The 23,095-nt window shown below is 44.2% G+C and overlaps 1 non-coding gene and 1 pseudogene across 1 annotated transcript; one reads left to right on the top strand and one right to left on the bottom strand.

Annotated features, from left to right (window-relative positions):
* Positions 1 to 23,095, bottom strand: part of LOC140717854 (uncharacterized) — a 966,201-nt pseudogene that overhangs the window by 932,806 nt on the left and 10,300 nt on the right.
* Positions 1,363 to 1,434, top strand: trnad-guc (transfer RNA aspartic acid (anticodon GUC)). Its single transcript has one exon. It is a non-coding gene; the product is annotated as a tRNA-Asp (tRNA).

Genomic DNA, 23,095 nt, shown 5'->3' with positions numbered 1-23,095 from the left:
CATTCGCCCTACTTATACCGTCTGGAGGAATGTAGCGGGGCGTTTATGATTGGTGAAACAGTGCTTTATCTGATTAGAAAGAAAAAATGTTCCAATCAGAGAGCTGCTTTATTCACCAATCAAGGCACAGCAACGGTATAAGCGCGGAAAATAACCGTCTCACCGCCGAAATAAATTGAAATTTGCATAAGACCGCCAAAAAATCCTATGTTGCTGAAATTAAACTATAAACAGGTTTGTTTGTCGTTACTGAAGACCGACACATTTAAACCAAATGTAATTAATATTGCGACGGTGTCTGGAGATTTAGTTATTTAAATTGATAAATGATTGGAATAAAACAGATTTTCAGCTTTTGGTCATTGTGTAAACTCAAGTCACTTTACCAACTTTACCACTCAAGCCCTTCAGAAAGTGAAGCTTTAACAAATACTCTGAACGAACCGTGAGTGTTCAGCTCTCGCGTTAGAATGGGGTTAAGAAGTAACCAAAATGGGACAAAGCTTAATAAACTGCATACCCCACAATAATTAAACCAGAATCAACAATTAGTGTCTTCTTCAGAGAAACCTGATGACCCAGGGGAAACGACGGGGAAAGGGTGCGTAACGCTTCCGTGGTTGTGCAGTACGCAGGAATATAAATAGACAGTGTGGATGGTGAGTAGACTGACGGCACTCACTGCGAACACATCATCCGACATGTTTGATGTCTCCTAATTTGTTGTGGGAATCTGAGTTAGAGTGAGAGCAGGAACCTGCATTGATCGGTTCAGCGGAAAAATGTGAGGGACAGCACTTCCATCCTTGAACCACTGGCCAGCCCGAGGTGAATAATAATTTTACACTCACTCATCGAATTAAATAACTTCGGGAATTCATACGGGAGTTGTAAGGGTTGGAGCACTCGGACGCTAGCAGTATATAACTGCGGCTCGAGCTGATTTCTGAATGTTGTCACTCTTTCTTTACTCTGGTGCAGTTCCCGTCATGTCCAGCTGATGTCGCCATCCTCCAGCAGACCGGGATACACAACACCTAGTGTTTCAATGAAGTGGGAGAGATCGCTTCAGATTTCGATTAGCTACATACCGTTTCCCGCCTGTCGCATTAAAACACCAGAAATATAAATATATAACTGTGATTAAAAATGTTCATTCCAACAAGACGGGCTCGAATGAGAGCACTTCCTTTCATTAATCCTTGAACACAATAGGTGACTGAATCGTTGGAGAAAACTGAGACACTGCTGTGGGAAGGACACGAGTGAAACGTTCCATTATTGCAGTTGACAAACGTCAGGGCAATTCTATTCACCCTATTGTACTCTTAAATATGCATGACAGGGCAGACTAAATGCAATTCCTCGTTAGTATAGTGGTTAGTATCCCAGCCTGTCACGCGGGAGACCGGGGTTCAATTCCCCGACGGGGAGATGCAAACTTCACATAAATTATGTTTATGTTTAAAAGACAATATATGTTTATGCCAATCAACACATTGGAATAGCTTGGGCTGTTGTGAGCCCGAGACGGTAGAGTCTTCTGAGAAGAAAGTGGCGTTATTGTCAGCCTCTTTCCTCAAGTACCCCTAAGAATATATATCTCAGCACCGTTCTTAGTTACTTGTTACAAGTAACGATTTCCTTCATTCACAGATTCCTTCATTCCGACCATATTAATCCGGGGCTCTTGGTGTCAACTATTAATTCCCGCATGGTCCCACCACAGTAGTAAAGTAACTAACCAATATCAGTCCAGAAGAAGGATGCCGGTCAGAAACGTTGACTGTTTACTCATCTCCATCGATTATGCTAGGTCTGCTGAGTTCCTGCAGCATTTTCGAGGAAATCTGCAGATGCTGGAAATTCAAGCAACACACCCAAAATTCTGGTGGAACGCAGCAGGCCAGGCAGCATCTATAGGAAAAAGTACAGTCGACGTTTCAAGCCGAGACCCTTCGTCAGGACTAACTGAAAGAAGAGATAGTAAGGGATTAGAAAGTGGGAAGGGGAGGGGGAGATTGGAAATGATAGGAGAAGACGGCGGGGGTGGAGGGAGCTTGAAAGTTGATTGACAAAAGGGATACAAAGCTGGAGAAGGGAAAGGATCACGGGTCAGGAGGCCTAGGGAAAAAGAAAGGGGCAGTGGAGCACCAGAGGGAGATGGGGAGCATGCAAGGAGTGATTGTGAGAGGGACAGAGAGAGAGAAAAATGGGGGAGGATAATAAATAAATGAATGAACGAATGAATGAAGAAATAAATCAATCAATCAATCGATAGATAGATAGATAGATAGATAGATAGATAGATAGATAGATAGATAGATAGATAGATAGATAGATAGATAGATAGATAGATAGATAGATAGAGTTTGGGGTAAGAAGAGGCGGAGGAGCATTAACGGAAGTTAGAGAACTCAATGTTCATGCCATCAGGTTGGAGGCTACCCAGACGGAATATTTTTTAAGGTGTTGTTCCTCCAACCTGAGTGTGGTTTCATCTTGACAGTAGAGTAGGCCATGGATAGATATATCAGAAAAAGAATGGGACGTGGAATTAAAATGTGTGGCCACTGGGAGATACTGCTTTCTCTGAAGGACAGAGCGTAGGTGTTCAGCGAAACGGACTCCCAGTCTGTTTCGGGTCTCACCAATGTATAGAAGGTCGCAAAGGGAGCACCAGATGCAGTATATCACATCAGACGTCGTCGATCTCGGCGGCTCTACTAACCCAGGGCATATTCAAAACCCTGACTCTAGAACCATTAATGCGGGTTCCAACGACCGTGGAAACTTTCAAAGCGATTTTGTATCCTCCAACGGCGATTGCAGCCTTGAACCCCAGGCCGGGTCTTCACGTTCTGCGATTGTGACTCCCGTCTCCCCTTCCTCTGCCACCACTCTGCAACCCCCTCTCCCTCAGATCCCATCGTTAGCTCCTGGGCCTTCAGAGGCCCCATCTTCCTCTCATCCCAACCATCCCCTCTTCACTGACACTACCAGCCTCCCGCCCGGCTCTGATCCCAGCTCTCATCCGTGCCGGGTCTTTACCATCCCCTCCGACCTTCAACACTCTGAGACAGAACGGTCTGTCCTCAGTAAGTGCCTCAACTTTGTCCCCCTTCGCCCATACCTCAGCGAGTTCTGCGTACGCCATGATGCTGAACTCTTCTTCCGCCGGCTTCGTCTCCAAGCTTATTTCTTCGACAAGGACTCTCACACCCCCACCGATGACCCCTGCTCTCGTCTTCAACCCTCCTTCTCTTCATGGACACCCCGCTCTGGTCTTCAGCCTGCTCTGGATCCCTTTATTGATAACTGCCGACGGGACATCAACCGTCTCGACTTCACCACACCCTGTTCCAATTCTAGCCTCACTCCTTCCGAACGCTCTGTTGTCCACTCCCTCCGCACCAATCCAAACCTTACTATAAAACCCGCTGATAAGGGGGGCGCTGTTGTAGTCTGGCGTACTGACATCTACCTGGCTGAGGCATAGCGACAACTCTCTGACACCTCCTCTTATTTACCCCTTGATCATGATCCCACTAGGGAGCACCAGGCCACTGTCTCCCATACCATCACCAACCTTATCAGCTCTGGCGATCCCCCATCCACTGCCACCAATCTCATAGTTCCCACATCCATCACTTCCCGTTTCTACCTCCTACCCGGGATCCAAAAAACCTGCCTGTGCAGGTAGACCCATTGTCTCAGTTTGCTCCTGCCCCACTGAACTCATTTCTACATACCTCGACACTGTTTTATCCCCCTTTTTTTCAGTCCCATCCCACCTATGTTCGTGATACTCTAACGCTCTGATTTTTTTTCCAATTATTTTAAGTTCCCTGGCCCCCCCACCGCCCTACTTTCACCATGGATGTCCAGTTCTTATCTACCTCCATCCCCCTAAAGGGAGGTCTCAAAGCTCTCCGCTTCTTTTTGGATTCCAGGCCTAACCAGTTCCTCTCTACCACGACTCTCCTCTGTCTAGCGGAATTAGGCCTTACTCTCAATAATTTTTCCTTTGGTTCTTGCCGCTTCCTTATATCTAAAGGTGTAGCTGTAGGGAATCCGTATGGGTCCCAGCTACGCCTGCCTTTTTGTTGGCTTTGTGGAACAGTCCATGTTCGAAGCCTATACTAGTATCCGTCCCCCACTTCTCCTTCGCTACATCGACGACTGCATTGGCGCTGCCTCTTGCACGCATACTGAGCTCGTTGACTTCATTAACTGCCTCCAACTTTCACCCTGCCCTCAAATTTACCTGGTCCATTTCCGACACCTCCCTCCCCTTTCATGATCTTTCTGTCTTTATATCTGGAGACAGCTTATCGACGGATATCTACTATAAAGCTACAGACTCTCACAGCTACCTGGACTATTCCTCTTCCCACCCTGTCTCTTGCAAAAAGGCTATCCCCTTCTCGCAATTCCCCCGTTTCCGCCGCATCTGCTCTCAGGATGAGGCTTTTCATTCCAGGACGAAGGAGATGTCTTCCTTTTTTAAAGAAAGGGGCTTCCCTTCTTCCACCATCAACTCTGCTCTCAGACGCATCTCTCCCATTTCCCGCACATCTACCCTCACCCCATCCACCCGCCACCCCACTCGGGATAGGGTTCCCCTTGTCCTCATCTACTACACGACCAGCCTCCGGGACCAACATATAATTCTCCGTAACTTCCGCCACCTCCAACGGGATCCCACTACCAATCACATCTTTCCCTCCTCCCCACCTTTCTGCTTTCTGCAGAGATCGATCCCTACGCGACTCCCTTGTCCATTCGTCCGTCCCACCCCCACCATCCTTTCCCACCGATCTCCCTTCTGGCACTTATCCTTGTAAGTGGAACAAGTGCTACATCTGCCCTTACACTTCCTCCTTCACTACGATTCAGGGCCCCAGACAGTCCTTCCAGGTGAGGCGACACTTCACCTGTGATTCGGCTGGTGTGATATTCTGCTTCCGGTGCTCCCTGTGCGGCCTTCTATACATTGGTGAGACCCGACGCAGACTGGGAGACCATTTCGCTGAACACCTACGCTCTGTGCGCCCGAGAAATCAGGATCTCCGAGTGGCCACACATTTTAATTCCACGTCCCATTCTGATATGTCTATCCATGGCCTCCTACGCTGTCAAGATAAAGCCACACTCAGGTTGGAGGAACAACACCTTATATCCCGTCTGGGTAGCCTCCAACCTGATGGCATGAACATTATTTTCTCTAACCCGTTAATGCCCCTCCTCCCCTTCTTACCCCACCCATTATTTATTAATTTATTTATTATCCATCTCCCCCACTTTATTCTCTCTTTTTTCTCTCTGTGTCCCGCTCACCATCACTCCTTGCCTGCTCTCCATCTTCCTCTGGGCTTCCCTCCCCCTTTATTTCTCCCTAGGCCTCCCGTCCCATGATCCACCCCTTTCTCCAGCTCTGTATCCCTTTTGCCAAACGACTTCTCAACTCTCAGCTTCATCCCACCCCCTCTTGTCTTCTCCATTCATTTCGGATCTCCACCTCCCACTCCCCCTCCCACATTCTAATATCTTACTATCCCTTGTTTCAGTTAGTCCTGACAAAGGGTGTCGGCCCGAAACGTCGACTTGTACTTCTCGCTATAGATGTTGTCTGGCCTGCTGCGTTCCACTAGCATTTTGTGTGTGTTGCTTGAATTTCCAGCACCTGCGGATTTTTTCGTGTTTCAGAAACTGATAATTGAGTAACAGACCATTCAGTAACCGAATCTGGTTTGCATCATAGGCGATGTTGGTATTGTGGTGAGCACAGCTGCTTCCCAAGCAATTGACCCGGGTTTTATTCCCGGCTATCGCAGGTTGTACACTTTTAGACTACAGAATCCTGACCAAAGACACAACGCGCCCCGGAAGAAGGTACAAAAGCCTGAAAGCACGCATCACAGGCTAATGGAAAGTTGTGTCTATTGAATGGTTCCCTGTTCGATAAGATGGACACTTGACCACACAATCTGCCTCGTTATGATGCTGCACCACATTATTTACCTGCGCCATGCTTTCCCTGTCGCTTTTACACTTTATTCTGCATTTGGTTATTGCTTCACTTTGTTCTCTCCCAATACACAGTGTATTTGATCTCTATGAACAGAGAGAAAGAGAAGCATTTCAGTGTATTTCGGTACATGTGACTGAAACACGTAGAACAGATTCAATTCCCACTGTATCCAGTAGGGAGCGCTGCCTCCGGACAGCGCAGCGTTTCCCAGCTCGTAAGAGAAACAAAAGAGCTGAAATCGCAGAGGGGGCGGCATTGAGAGAGGGTTTCACTGAACGCCCGTCGAAGGGAAGATCTAAACTTCTTCAGGTTAGGCATCCATTGAAGGGACTTCGAAGTACAGAAATCGAATCACACACGAGAAAATGTGCAGAGGCTGGAAATCCACGCAACACACACAAAATGTGTCACAAAAGGCTGCATCATGACCCTGAAGAATGCGATGAAGTTAGAAAAGTAGATGTAGTGTGCATAGATTTCAGCAAGGCATTTGAAGAGGTACCCCATGCAATGCTTCTTGAGAAAGTAAGGAGGAATGAGATCCTAGGGGGCATTGCTTTGTGGATCCAGAACTGGCCTGGCCACAGAAGGCAAAGAATGGTTGTAGAAGGGTCATATTCTCCAGGGAGGTCGGTGACCAGTGGTGTGCCTCAGGGATGTATTCTGGGACTCCTACTTTTTGTGATTTTTATAAATGACCTGGATGAGGAAGTCGAGGGATGAGTTAGTAAATTTGCTTGTGAAACAAAAGTTCAGGGTGTTGTGGATAGTGTGGAGGGCTATCAGCGGGTCACTGATAGGATGCAAAACTGGGCTGAGAAGTGGCACATGGAGTTCACGCCCGATAAGTGTGAAGTGGTTCATTTTGGTAGTTCAAATATGATGGCAGAATATAGCATTAATTGTAAGATTCTTGGCAGTGTGGAGGATCAGGGGGATCTTGGGGTCAGAGTCAATAGGACTCTCAAAGCTTCTACGCAAGTTGACCCTGTGGTTAAGAAAGCTTCCGATTCATTGGCCTTCATCAACTATGGGATTGAGTTTGGGAGCGGAGAGGTAATGCTGCAGTTATATAGGACACTGGTCAGATTCCAATTAGAATACTGTGCTCAGATCTGGTCGCCTCACTCCAGGAAGGGTGTGGAAACCATAGAAAGGGTCAGAGACGATTAAAAACATGTTGCCTGGATTGGGGAGCTTGCCTTATCAGAAAAGGTTGAGTGAAACTGGCCTTTTCTCCTTGGAACGACGGAGGATGAAGGTGACCTGATAGAGGTGTAGAAGGTGATGACAGGCATTGATCGTGTGGATAGTCAGAGGTTTGTTTGTTTTTTTTTCCCCCAGGGCTAAAATGGCTAACACGAGAAGGCACAGTTTTAAAGTGCTTATAAGTTGGTACAGAGGTCAGGGGTAAGTTCTTTACGCAGAAATTGGTGAGTGCTTGGAATGGGCTGCCGGCGACGCTGGTGAGGCAGATACGATAGGGTCTTTTAAGAGACTCCTGGACAGTTAGATGGAGCATAGAAAATAGAGGCTATGGGTAACCTGAGGTAATTTCTAAAGTAAGGACATGTTCGGCACAGTATTGTGGGCCGTAGGGCTGTATTGTGCTATAGGTTCTCTACGTTTCTATGTTTCTGAGGGCTTCGGCCTGAAACGTCGACTGCGTACTTATTCCATAGCTGCTGCTGCACATTTTCACTTGTATGAGAGAGAAAAAAAAGAATACTGCCGGATCACTAGCGTCTCTGGGTGAACTCGAACCACCAACCTATCGGCTGACAGCCGAACGCACTGACGGATTGCACCACAGAGACAAGAATTATAAGAATTGTGATAAATGATCCATTTCAATTTAAATGCGGTTTCCTTTTATAGACATTTAATGTTGATAGATTTGTGTTTTAAAACACCACGATCAATAAGGGCTGTCGTCAACAGAGAATATAGCAGAGGATGGTTTCGATCTATCAACCTCTGGGTTATGGGCCCAGCACGCTTCCGCTGCGCCACTCTGCTACGGGGAAAACGATGAATTGTTGTGTGGATGTTGTGCAATGCTTTGTGTGTTTGCGTGTGTTTGTATGTGTTTATCTCTATGTCTGTATATGTCTGGATCTGGGTCTGTGTATGTCTGGATCCATTCCCTCTTTTCCCCGTATTCATACCCACTTTCTTGACTTTCTTTCATTCAATCCACGTTTCTCCTCTTTCTCTTTGTCTCCAACCTTCTCTGTTTCTTCCCTGGCAACACGAGTGAATCTGCAGAACCCTGATACAATCCTGATGAAGGGTTTCGGCCCGAAACGTCGTCACTACCTCCTCCCATAGATGCTGTCTGGCCTGCTGAGTTCTGCCAGCATTTTGTATTTTTATCTCTTTCTACCCTACTCTCTGACCCACCCAGTAATCCTCTCTGTGCCGTTTATGCTCTATCGCGTTTTGCACCTCATTCCTTATATTTCGCCAGCGACTGTGTTTTAAATTATTTACTTGCTCAGACGGACAATTCATCCCACTTATGAGGTTTAAAAAATAAATAGCGACGTTTTCATCCAAAATGTGACTCGATCCCAATGTGCCATTAACTTCCTAATCCTGTCCTGATGATTGAATGAATGTCGGAGTTCCTTCAGTGTTGAACCAGCAGATCAATTAGTGAAGCGGAACTCGCGACATTAATGTACTGCAAACGCTGACTTCAAATGCAACAATTCCTCCGCCGGGATTAACTGTTACTGTCACATTCAGACCATCACAGCCGGGCCAGTTAGTGACGGATGGGGAGATGTGGAGTATCGCTGATGCTTCGCCCCTCCCTGCAACTCAGGGAGGTTTTTTCCATTTCTCCACCGAAGCTTCGTAACTGATACAGTGAGGGTTGGGTTTTAACTCCCCCACGTAGGACGGTGTAAATGCACGCTGGCAGTTCCTTATCACCTGTCACCTTGCTTTCGCTCTCTTCTCCCACTTTTCAATTATACTACTCATTTGTTTTCTCCAGTACTCCTGAAGGGTCACGGCCCACAACGTCCACTGTATTCTTTACAATAGATGCTACTTGGCCTGCTGAGCTCCCCCAGCATTTTGTGTGTGATGATCCGCGTTTTCTGTCTCACTTACCAAACCTGTGAATCTGCTTCCTCCTAGTATCTTCCCAAATCTTTCGTTAAGTAGATATTCTGAAAAATGTTCTGATATTGTAAAAATACAATTACGTTTGATTAATTCAACAAAAAGCTATTAACACATACCAAAATATACCACAGAAAATGTAATTTAGGCCCTTTTGATGAAAGCAATTTAACCTTTCCCTCCCAGAGGCAGACTCTTGATGTGAGTTGTTTCTTTGGTCTGGGAATGAGTTACCAAACATTAAATTAATGTTTTTTTTTATAGCACTATTACTATGAATAGATTTGTGCAAAGGTTAAACATACCTCAAGTTTCGATTCAAGATGCTGATATGTTAGATGCACCTATTAAACAAGAGGAGATAACCAAGGCTATATCCTCTATGCAATTAGGTAAATCTCCGGGACCTGATGGTTATACGGTATAATTTTACAAGGCCTTTCATGAAATGCTTATACCACATCTTCATCAAACGTTTACCGATTCTACATCCTCTGGGAACCTTCCTAAAACTTTTTATGAAGCGCTAATTTCATTGATTCCAAAAAAAACTGGAAGAGACCCACTGGAATATGTATCCTGTAGAGCTATTTCTTTACTGAATGTAGATTTTAAAATCCTCTCTAAGATTCCAGCAAATAGGCGTGAGATTATCTTGCCTAATATTATCTCAAACGATCATACAGGATTTATTAAAAATAGGTTCTCACATTTTAATATTTGAAGATTATTAAATATCATTTATTCTCCCTCAGCCAAAGAATCTGAATGCATTGTATCTTTGGATGCAGAGAAAACATTTGATAGGGTGGAGTGGCCTTATCTATTTCAGGTTTTGAAGAGGTTCAATTTTGGTCCAGAATTTATTTCCTGGATTAAATTGATTTATCATGCCCCGGTAGCTGCTGTTCTCACTAATAATGAAAAGTCTCCTTACTTTAGATTATATGGAGGTACCCGTAAGGGTTGTCCCCTTAGTCCTTTATTATTTAATTTGGCTTTAGAACCACTTACTACTGCTCTTAAGGATTCTAATTCTGTGCAGGGTATTAGGAGAGGGGATAAATTACATAAGGTTTCGTTATACACGGATGATTTATTAGTTTACATTTCAAATCATAAGAAATCTATTCCTTCTATGTTATCTATATTCATGGAATTTGGTACTTTTTCTGGATATAAACTTAATTTACATAAAAGTGAATTATTTCCTATTAATAATTATGCTGATCAAATACCTTTTAATATTGCCAAAAACCATTTTACTTACCTTGGTATCATCAAAATTACAAAAAATTTTAAGACCTATATTGGTATAATTTCTTCCCTTTAGTTGAATATACTCAACAGGCGCTTTCTAAATGGTCACCTATGTCGATGTCATTGATAGGTCGAATAAATGCTATAAAAATGGGTCTACCGAAATTGTTATATATATATTTCAAGCAGTTCCCTCTTTCGTTCCAAAAACATTTTTTGATAAAATAGATTCTCTGATTTTGTCTTAAGTTTGGAATAATAAATGCTCTAGAGTATTAAGAGCTCCTCTTCCGTTTTCGTTCTCCAGAATAGGTAGAGAAGTTCTTAACCCTATTGTTAAACATACTTTAAAAATTTGGTTTCAATTTCGTAGATTTTTTGAATTAAATGATTTTTTACTTTCCAGTAATATTTATTCTAGTTTGTTTTTTTAAACCATTAACTTTGAATAAGGTCTTTATAACATGGAAAATTAAGGGAATAAAAATTTTTTGGACTTGTATTTACAAGACTGTTTAATGTCTTTTTCACAGTTTATGGATAAATATGATATCCGTAATACACATTTTTTTCGGGTATTTAAAGGTTAGGAATTTTTTACGTGATTTTTTTTACCGAATTACCCGTTGGCCTGCTCCTTAAATTTGGCTTATGTTATTTTTCAGTTTAAACCTTTTCAAAAACGAATAATAGCTACCATTTATAAACAGTTAATGAAATCTCACATGTCGCCTAATGATAGGGTTCAATGCACCTGGGAAGTAAAACTTCAACATTCACTTTCAGATAATCAATGGAGTAAAATTTATTATTTACTCAATAAGTCATCTATCTGCGCACGCCATATCTTAATTCAGTAAGATAAATTGGCGCATATTTTTCCTAATATAAGCCCTATTTGTGACAGATTTAACGCAGAAGTGGCTACTCTAATTCATATGTTTTGGTCATGTGTAAGTTTAAATAATTTTTGTAGGGATGTGTTTGGAATATTATCTAAAGTTATAGATATGGATGTTCAACATAATCAACTTACAGCAATTTCTGGGATTATTCCAGAGGAAGCAAGCGAAGAGTCTGCTTCCGCCCAACATGTGATAGCTTTTTCAACTTTACTGGCTAGGAGAGCTATTTTGCTACACTGGAAAGAATCTAACCCGCCTGCTGTTTTCTATTGGCTCTCCTCCATTATGTCATGTCTGAGCTTGGAGAAAATTAGAAGCCGGACATTTCATACATCCTTTAATTTTGAACAAGTCTGGCGACCCCTTATTCAATATTTTCACATGATTTAATTTATTTTTATTTATTTATTTTCTTTAATCTCTTTGGGGAAAATCCTTATCCATGAAGGTTCGGAGATGACTGGAAGGATGTGTTTGTTTTCCCTAATTTTATCCTCAATTGGACTGCCCAATCTTTCTTTTTCTTTCCCTTTTTTTCTTTCTTTTTTTGTTTCAGTTTAGTTAGTGGGTTTTTTTTCTTTATCAATAAAATTTCCTATCTTTTTTGTATGATTGTTATGAGTTGTAGTTTTTTTTGAACATTGTATATATAACAGCATAATATTTTACCTATTTGATTTGACATTATATACTTTCTGTTTTTACTATTGCTGTTTATATGTCTTTTATATTATCTACTTGTTACACTCCTCTTCCGATTTGTATACTCTTTATTTGAAAACCAATTAAAAAAGATTGAAAAATGAAAAAATAATGTTATATATGTACGTGAATAACACACACACACACACACACACACACACACACACACACACACACACACACACACACACACACACACACACACACACAGTTAAATACAGAAAGCGCAGTGGCTAGCAAACTGAAGGAGTAAATGTGACAACACAGTGGAGATATTGAACAAGAACAGGCCTGGAAATATCTGAAAAGAATTATGTTAATATTAGTTGCATGTTGACATCAATAAATACGCGATGGTCATAATCTCCTGGCAACGTGTTATGCCTCTGGAGAGACGGCGCTCTGGAAGACAACAACGTAAGAAACACTGGAAGCATTGTGAGGTTAAACTGTCACTGAAGTGGAGTTATAGGAGTGAGTTGGCAAACTCAGCACAAGAAAAGAAATGAAAGAAGTGAGTAGGGAATCTACGAGAAAAGCCGACTGAGCGCACAGTGCGCAAGGTGAGGGACGAGGGAGTATCAGTGAGGAAAGAATAATGGATTAACTTTAAATTCCTCAGTGTTATCATTTCAGGTTATCAGTCCTTGGCTCAGCACATATGTTTAATTACAAAAAAGTCTCGGCAGCGCCTCTACAAGTCATCTAAAATGTTGACAGATTTTCATAGATGTGCGGTGGAGAGCATAATTACTGGTGACATGAGGACCTGGCATGGAACCACCAATGCCCTTGGCTCACAAAAAGTAATGAATAGAGCCCAGTCCAGCACAGGTAAAGCCCTCCCCACCGCTGAGATCAACTACACGGAATGCAGGATGCCAACCATCCAGGTCATACCCTCTTCTCGTTGCTGCCATCAGGAAGGAGGTAACGCATCAATAGGTCCATTACCTCTCAACCATCAGGCTGTTGAAGAGGAATGGATAACTTCATTTACCCAACACTGAACTGTACCCACAACCCATAGATTCACATTCAAGACTCATCAATTCATGTTTTCGACATTTATTGATTATTTATTAATATTATTTTCTTTGTTCTTTTGTGCTTGTGTAGTTTATGGTTTTGTTCACTTTTGTCGTTTGCTGTCTTTGTTGAATGCGGTCTTTCATTGATTCGCTTGTGTTTCGTTCTATTTACTGTAGTGACGTATATATACTTCCGTAATAAATTTAGTTTAATCTTGCGACTTTGAACTCCATTGGGTGAGATATGGATGCTGTTTCACACGGTTAGCGATGAGGTGGAAAGATCGGCGGAGCCCAGCAGCTTTATTCTCTGGGACAGGACTGTGGCAGAGGACTGCACCAAACGGAACGCCTTATCTACGGACATAGAAGATAGGAAGGGGAGCGGGCGATACAGGTCTTCCAGTTGTTTCATTTGAATGGTCATCTTTGCATTGGAATCACCGGACCCCTGTTCCAGCATTTCAGATGAACGGGCTGTTGTGACTGTAATCTATATTCTCATCCAGGAGGAACCAGGCTCATAACATCCCATTTTTAAAGACCTCTCAGTATTTTACATCTATTCTCTAACAAGTTCATACTGCTTTATATTCCAGAGGATACAATCCTTGTATCTCGAACTCGGTTGCACACAAGTTGCACACCACAGGTGTTAATTTAAATATAAAATAAAAACTTGACGCCTTTTCCCGCGATTAATACCACCCCTTTAAACGCCCGTACTCTAAATGTTGTTCCAGATGTTTTGTCTCTACATAATTGTAAAACAATTTCTCTACTGATGGATTCGGGTCTCCTCGCTATAAACCTTGCTTGCTTAACCAAAGTTTTGGAACACACTGTATGGTTGCCAGCAAGCACTTTGGAATTGACGTCCTCGTTCATCTTAATCACGTTGACTTGTCAGAGGGCGACAAAACCTTACCGTTTCGATAAAATGCTTCCTTCTATTTTAAACTACTATGTTGATTAACGTTACCTCCCATTTCACTGAACTCTACACTAATATTTTGATATCTTTCTTTTTGTATAGCTTTAGAATCGGTGTGAAACAGGAAGATGCATAGTCATACAGTTAAGTGGGAATGTGAAACACATTGACAGTGCTGCCGATGTACTGTGGGGAGAAGAGGGGTTGTTCGCAGTCCAGAGCTTCTGCGTACTGATCCATAGTAGCCATTTGTATTCAATCCCCATCTTCCCCGTGTAGGTTAATTCTGTCTTTTAGATATGTCTGCATAAGCTTTCACGTACATATATATCTTCTACAGCGCAGAATAGAGTAACAGCATATCATCTGTGGAACTGGGGGAGCCAGCACCTTTGACCATTGCTACACCACCATCACGATAGTGAGTACGTGCCAATCCACATGCACACTTTGAAATGTCTTGGATGTTCTTCTACTCATAACGTAAATCCAGAGACTAAAATCCGCTGCACCAGTGGTGAGGGCCAAGAAGGTACGGTCAGAGAAGGCAAAGCAGCGCTTTGAGACGGTGGACTGGATCACACTCACTTTCGAATCTGAGCCGATACGCTACAGTTGTCACCAATTTCTTCACGATGAGTGTGCGCGTACGAGAACATGCCCGACATACCCAAACCGAACGTCATGGATGAATCAGGATTTTCGTGGCTGCTGAAGGCTAGATGTGTGGTATTCAGAACCAGTGATCTATAGCTTTACAAGAATTCAAGGTTAAAAAAAGCTATTTAAGAGTGGGAAAAATACGATTGAGGTTACACAGTGAATCAGAATTAAGTCGGCTCTGGCAGAATTTCCAAAAAGCGAAAGTTAACACCGTGAATGGCTATGATGCTTCATTCCCAATGGTGCTCAACGTCTTTTTATGCAATTTTTTGCAAGACAGAATAAAACTACTCAGTGCTAATCCCGGCGGCAGTTGATGACCCTCTGATCTAGAGGTAATGTTGGAGCTATATAGGACACTGGTCAGACCCCACTTGGAGCATTGTGCTCAGTTCTGGTCACCTCACTACAGGAAGCATCTTGAAACTATAGAACGGATGCAGAGGAAATTTACTAGGATGTTTCCTGGATTGGATGCATGCCTTATGAGAAAAGGTTATGTGAACTCGGCCTTTTCTCCTTGGAGCGGCGGACGATGAGAGGTCACCTGATAGAGGTGTATCTGATGATGGGATCGTGTGGATAGTCAGAGGCTTTTTTTTCTCAGAGCTGAAATGGCTAGCGCGAGAGAGCACAGTTTTAAGGTTCATAGAAGTACGTACAGAAGGAGATGTCAGGGTTAAGTATTTTACACAGAGAGTGGTGCGTAGGTGGAATGGGCTGTTGTCAACGGGAGTGGAGGCAGATACGATACGGTCTATTAAGAGACGTTTGGATAGGTAAATGGAGCTGAGAAAAATAGAGGGCTTGGAGTAACATTGTGGGCCGAAGGCCTGTAGTGTATTGTGCTGTTAGTTTTCTATGTTTCTATGACTACGACTATGTTTCTTCTGTCTTGGAAGCCGACGTCAGGACATCTTCCAAAAGGACGAACACTTTCAGGGTGCCAGACCCTACTGGTGTACTTGGTAGAGCTCTGAAAGCCTGTACCAGTCGGCCGGCCGGAGTATTGAATAACATATTCAGTCTCTCAATTCTGCAGTGGGAGTTTCACCAACGGGCGATAATCTTACAGCGGACCAAGTTGAGCAGTGTGAGCTGCCACAAAGACGATCGCCCATGGCACCTCCATCCATTGTGACGGACAGATTTAAGCGTACAGTCATGGCTGAATCAAATCACAGCAGAGACCTAGATCCATTGCAATTTCTCTATCGCCACAAAAGGTTTACAGAGGACGCTCTCTGATTGGCGCTTACTCGGCTTTGATTGCCTGGACGATAGTAATACCTATGTCACGCTGCTGCTTAGAGATTGCAGCTTAATGTTCAATACCATCGTGCCTTCACTTTTAATCAACGAACCCCCATTCCTGGGCCTCTATCTCTCCCCTCCCTCCGCATCTGGATCCTTGACTTCCTTAATCGCTGACAATCAGCATGCCGTACCTCTAGAATGCGGATGTAGTCCACTGCTCTATTCTCTCTACATCTATGACTCTGTGGATAGGCATAGCTCAAACTCTATCTATACATTTGCGGGGGGACACAATCATTGTTGGCCGAATTTTAGATGGTGTCATGGAGATATACAGAAGCAAGATAGTCCTGCAGGTTGATTGCTGTCGTAACGACAAGTTTGCACAAAATTTCAGTAAGATCGCGGAAATGATAGCGGGCCATAAAAAAGGGGAAGTCGAGGGAAGACACACCGGTCTTCGTCGAGGGATCAGTAGTGGAAATGGTGAGGGTGAAATTCCTGGGTGTCAACATCTCAGAAGATCCATCCTGCTGTAATTACACAGAAGGCACGACAACTGCTATGGTTTATGAGGAGGTTCAGTTTGAGGCTCAAAGTGTCCCCAGTTAAACTCGAATTTGTGCAGATGTACCTCGGAGAACATTCTAATTGGCTGCATCGCCGTCTGGAAAGGACGGGATCAGGATCGGATCAGAAAACGCTGCAGAAAGTTGTAAACGGCCAGTTACAACATGGGCACTGGAATCCCCAGCATTGAAGGCACCTTCAATAGACGAATCCTCAAAAAAGCGGCACGAGTCCCTAAGGATTCTCACACCCAGAACAAGGCCTCTTCTCATTGATATCATCAAGTAGGAAATATAGAAGCCTGAAGAATACAATCGACGCTTCAGTAGTTTCTTCCACACTGCCATCGGATTTCTGAATGGACATAGAGTCATGCCCACTAAACGAGGTCATTTTTATCATTCAGTAACTCTTCACCGATCAACCTGCTAACAAAGAAAGACAATTCGCACAGGAAGTAACCCGGGAAAACAGATGGATATTTCATAATCGTGCAAAGCTAACGATATAGGAGCAGACATGGAAATCATCGGTTTCAGTTGGAAGTTTTACTCAGACAGAAAAGGAATTGACAGGAAATGCAATGGAATAAAAACTGAATATGACAAGTGCAATGTAGTTAAATTAATAACGATAGGTGATGCCAGAATGCACCCTAATAATCAGAAATGCAAATAAGCGAGCAAATCCTTCAGCGGGCAGACCTCGCAGTAAACCCAACTGGGCTATTCAATACAAAACTTTCTACGTCTCATTACAAGCCGCTCAAACGGAGACACATTACTGTATTTGCGTAAGGCAAATTCAGTAATATTTTGATATGTTGATAATTCGTGCATTTTGTGATAAAGATGTTTATTTGGAGATGATAACCCTTTTTCTAAATATTATTATTTCCAGCATTTTGTTTATTCTAGCAACTCAAACCACTCGTTTAAAAGATAAAAGCTGCAGAATATTGTTCAGAGAAGTTGGACAAACATGTTGTTTGTGTAATATTCCTGGAGGATCGAAATGCATTGCGTAATGGCACATTCTAAAAAAAGGTTTCTGTTTCCAGTAGGTTGTAGCAGATGTGAGCCAGAAGACTTTCCCAATAAGTAGATCAGTGATCTTCCGTCCCCTGTATATAACAAATACTCTTAATTGAATTTCTCATTTGTCGGCAGGTTGGAATTTTATGAGCAAACGATTGCAGCTTCTTATAAAACATGTCCTATCCCGCAATTTACTACGTAGCGAGCATTTACTATCCTTCACTTGCAGCCGTTGGTATTCTAGGTAAGGCGTTGGCATAGCTCAGTGTTTGAACGGTTCGATCTTTCACTTACAGCAACGTGATAATTCAGCCTGCTGTCGTCACCGCATCGTTGCAGTTCATGGTATTCGTGACTTTGTTTTTGACCTGACTCGAATTCCCGAGCCGCTTTTGGTATGCATTTTGTGACTGACCGAGCAATAATACAGAAACAGTTTGCCCGAAGCAACAGTTCAATTCATTGCTGCCTTTTCTGCTGTTTCTAACTGCTTCCCAGGAATTTGGGGAGTCAAAAATATTTGTGACAAAACAAAATCCCCCTTGTGTATCAGACAAAATTGCCTCACGACAATCGACTCCGGGGTATAGAATCACGGCTAGATTGGTTCTGAGCTTCCACCCAGCTCAATTCTGATGCAGACGGGATATGTGGCCGAAACCTGACATCAGCCACATTTCAGACTCAGCCCATCGAGTAGATCGTGTTCAAGTTATTTAGTTGTGTACAGCTCTGCAGACAGAACAATTATCATCTTCGAATCGTTCCGAACCAAGCTGCTTAACTGGACTTCTGAGGAGTGTTCGGAGTGCAGATCAACATGAGAGTCGGGAATGTCCATCAAGATGATTGTCCCCAATGTCCGTCAACATGAGTGTTCGGAATGTCGGTCACCAGAGTGAAACTGGTAGCCAAGGTGGTGATTCAATATGATGCTGTCTATGTGGTGCGTTGAAGCTCTTTCCTTCTGCGCTAATCAATTGAGGCTGATTAACTGAAACTTTTTGTAATTAACTTCCGCATTTTGTGTCTCCTTGTAGTTAACTTAACGGCGATTGTTATCCTGTCCCGTGGAAAATGTGGTCTCTCCCAGTGTATAACCCGCTACCTGGTGGGAATGGCAATGTCCGATTTCATGGTCGTGATCATTGCTATTGTCATGCAGCAGATTAATCTGATGTATTCGTACGCCCGTTTCTTGCTCATAACTCCGGTATGTGCTGCGACGCTTCTTTTCCAAGTTGCAAGTTTGGACTGCTCCGTTTGGCTAACTGTTGCTTTCACGTTCGATCGGCACGTCGCGATTTGCTGTCAGAATCTGCGTAAGAAATGTTGTACCGTGAGAACAGCGACGATAGTTATAGTGACAGTGGGCACCGTGAGCTGCTTGAGGTGCATTCCGTTTTACTTTCAAGTGGTGCCTAGAGCAATCGTTGATAATACGCCGTTCGGTTGCGTCCCAAGACCCGAGTACTTCACGTCATCCATATGGAAAACCCACGAACTGATTGACAGTATTATTACACCGTTATTACCCATTTGTTTCATTCTGCTGTTTAATGGTTTAACAATCAGGCACATTATTGCAGCAAATAAAGTCCGCCAGGGACTGCGGAGGAACAGTGAGAAGCAAAAAGATTCAGAGGTGGAGAGCCGGAAAAAATCGATATTTTTGTTGTTCACTCTATCAACCAATTTCATATTATTGTGGACGCCCTACGTTATACACTCAATGACCTGGCAAACAGTAAATATATCTTATAAAGACAGATATTTAAATACGCCTACATACATTATACAGCAATGTGCATTTATGCTACAGTATCTCAGCACCTGCACGAACACATGTATTTATACGCTGACACAGCGGAAATTCAGGGAGGAGTTGAAGAACGTACTGAAACATCTGTTTACATTAAATGGACAGCTCTGTAAATAACAGTAAAAAGTGATACAATATACCGTTTTCGATTCAATTATATATTCTGTGGGATTTGTAGCTTCTATAAATATACTATGAACACGACGGTTGTAATGGAATTTACAGTCGCGCTGAACACAGTACAAACAATTAATCGATGCAGTATAGGGTAACGATACCAGCGAAAGGGGTAACGGTGACGTAATTGTGATATTGATAATACTGGCAGCCAATCACAGAATTAGTCAACGATGGGTTAAGAATGAGATGTATCAGTGCATCAAACACAGTGATATAAGTGTCAGAGCTGAGAAAGTGAATTCTTAACTTCATTGCATAATGTGGCTCAGTATATATAATGTAGAATGTAGACAGTACATAGGATGCAGAACTGGGCTGAGAAGTGGCAGATGGAGTTCAACGCAGATAAGTATGAAGTGGTTCATTTTGGTAGGTCAAATATGATGGCAGAATATAGTATTAATTGTAAGACTCTCGTCAGTGTGGATAATCAGAGGGATCTTCGTGTCCGAGTCCATAGTGCGTTCAAAGTAGCTGCGCAGTTTCACTGTGGTTGAGAAGGTGTACGGTGATTTGGGCTTCATGAATCGTAGAATTTAATTTAGGAGCCGAGAGGTAATGTTACAGCTATAAAATACCCTGGTCAGAACCCACTTGGAGTACTGTGCTCAGTTCTGCTCGCCTCACTACAGTAAAGACATGGAAGCCATAGAAAGGGTGCTGAGGAAATTTACAAGGATGTTGCCTGGATTGGAGGGGCATGCATTATGAGAGGTTGAGTGAACTCGGCCTTTTCTCCTTGGAGCGGAGGAGGATGAGAGGTGACCTGATAGAGGTGTGTAAAGGGGGTTTCTACTTTTTCTTTGTTACTGTGTATGTAATCAAAATGGCGTATTTGTTTTGTTAAAAGTAGGAATGCTGGCGCCTTTGTTAAAAGTAGGAATGCTGGCGTCTTTGTTATGATAAGTGCTGGAAGCTTGTTTGGGACTGTAAACTGATTGTTGGCGGGGATTTTGGGGAGTCGGCGCGATGGAGTGAGAGAGAGAGGACGGGATGCTGGAAGCTGGGCGACGGAACGGACCCCGAGCGGGGGGTCCCCGGCCCAAGGTTTTCGGTGAGGAGAGGAGACGGAGACAGAGGAGTGTGGAGCGTCTGGTCGACCACCGTGGGGGTCCCAGCAGGCGGGTCGAGGAGTTCGGAGGGGATCGAATGCCAGAAGACTTCAGTAATTGAGCTCCAACGGTTGTGCACGAAGTGGTTTGGACTTTGATAAGTTTGGCGCCTTTTCTTTTTTCTTCTTCTTCATATATACTGTATCGTTAGTAATCGCTTAGTTATAGTAATCTTTATAAATTGTACTCATTTAATCGCATAAGGTGTACTGTCTGTTTTTTTTGGGCGAGGCGGGGACATCACACAGCATCCACACCAGCTGATTACCCAGTTTGGCGGGGCCGAAGGCTGCTCCCCCTAGACGAGAACGAGCTGAGCGAGCCTGAGGCGATCCAGGGGTTACATTGTGGGGTGCTGGTCCGGGATTGATTTATGTGGAAGCTGTGTGATCGCCCTCTTTAAATTATGTCTGCGGCGAAGAGCTGGTGTGCCTTTGTGGGTGTGCGATTGCCGGTTATCTCTGCATGTGTGTTGGGTGGGGTGTCTGCTGTTGGTAGCCCGAAGGTCGTTGTTCGATTTCCGACTAGCGCTGACGAAAAGGTGGTGGCGCCATGGGCTGTCCATGCTGTTAAGAGAGCGAGGAAGGACTGGTGGGTATGTTCCAGCAGTGGTAGGCTCCGCCCGGCTTTTGGAATAATGTCCAGCCCTAAAGGGGCTGAGACGTGGGCGGAGCAGACCTCTCAGTTGTTGGGTGAGTGGCAGTGCTTGGCTGAGGGAAAGCGACAGGGATTGGTTGAAAGTTTGAGTAGGCGGGCTGGTAGCGTTGTTAGAACTGTCGGGCCCAACTACCTCGAAGTGACAGCTGCCAGTTCTGGGAAAGTGTGGGAAAATGCGTGTGGTTCGACTGGAAGTCAAATGCCGCAGCTGGGGGGCTTATCATATCCATGGCAGGAGATTGGTGGAAAGTTTTTAGGGTATCCCTTTTGGTTAGGAGGGCAGATAAATTGCTTGCGGAGCCAGGGGGATCTGTCAAGGGGATCAGTTGTTCCGTTGATCCGAGAGGTGTCGGGAAACTTAGAGGAGGTCCAGTGGGGGAACGGCTTGGGGTCTCTGGGGGAGCACGTTCCCAGCAATGTACCAAGGAACTCCCGCAAGGAACAGACTCTATTCCTGAAGGCTTAGAGGGACCACGCACTCAGGTGTTGTTACGGATGGATGGAAGTCAAGTTAAAGCCATCCTCGGCACCGGGGCACCAGTTAAGTTGCTGTACAGTTTGTTTTATAACCGTTTTTGGAAGCCTTTACCCTTGACGACATTGACGGCACTGGAGATTTGGGGTACCAGTGCCGGTGATTATAAAGACGACGGTTGTTGGTCAGTGAAAATGGAGTTCTTAGAGGCAAACGTGGAGATGACTGAGGTTCGTGAATCGTTAATGCTGATGTGTCCGGACACTGTTGAGACGGGCAGCGTTTCGGTTATGGAGAGAACCAATATCCTGTTGGTGCGCTTGAGGGCCTGCCCGGGTGAGGCGGGTGAGGCGGCCTCCTTGTTTGGAGGCATTATCGATGCACCCAGAGTTTCGAGCTGCTTGTGCGGACGTGTGTAGCAGCATTGGGCCAATACCGAATTCAAACAAGAGCCGGTGGTGGTATGGCCTGGAGGAGTATCTGAGGGTGAGACCCTCTTAGTGGACGCTGCGAAATACCACCAGGGAGGGGAGTTGACTGCTGAAGACACCTCGCTGAGGCAGAGGTTGCGGAGACTGGCCCCTACAGCCGTGGCAGACGTAGGCAGCGTGTGTGTGGATTATATTGGGCCGTAGAGGCGATGGCCTCTCTGAGTGGTGCGAAGAGGTTTAAGGTGCTGGATCTGAGGAGTGGATGTTGCCAGATCCCGATGAGTGAGGCCGACAAGGAGAAGACGGCGGTTATAAGTTCCCTAGGAGTCTTCCGGTCCGAAAAGATACCACAGGGTATCTCCGGAGCCCTTGCAACATTCCTGCAGGGCATGTGGAAGACCATGGGGGTGTGGAGGCGTTTGGCATTTTGACGTATGTGGATGATCTCCTGGTATTTGGATTTGCCTCAGGAGAATATGAAGTGAGGTCGTTGCTGGAGCGGCTGAGAACTACAGAGTTAAAGTGTTTTCTGGACACATGCCAGGGCTGGCGAAGGTCGCAGCTCGTGAGTGTCTGTCTCTACGGAATCAAGTTTGAAATGAAGACTGAGAGACCGGAGAGAGTGATCTGGAACCATTTGAAAGACTTAAAAGTTGGAGAGAACGAAGAAAGTCGTTTGACTGAGGGCCACAGCAAACTGAGAGCCTGGAGAAGGGAGTTTGCAGAGGTGAAGAAATTGTGGACAAATCTCGGAAGGGGGAAGCGGTAGCTTGAAGGGAACCTGAAGATGACCATCGACAGTTCAAATGAAGTGCAAAACCTGAAGGTTGATCTGGAAGAAGTCATGAGGAGAAAAAAAAGCTGGAGAGAAGTGCAGTGAATACTGAACT

The sequence above is a fragment of the Hemitrygon akajei genome, chromosome 28, assembly GCF_048418815.1.
Source record: "Hemitrygon akajei chromosome 28, sHemAka1.3, whole genome shotgun sequence".
NCBI lineage: Eukaryota > Metazoa > Chordata > Chondrichthyes > Myliobatiformes > Dasyatidae > Hemitrygon > Hemitrygon akajei.
This window is presented reverse-complemented; position numbering and strand designations above follow the sequence as displayed.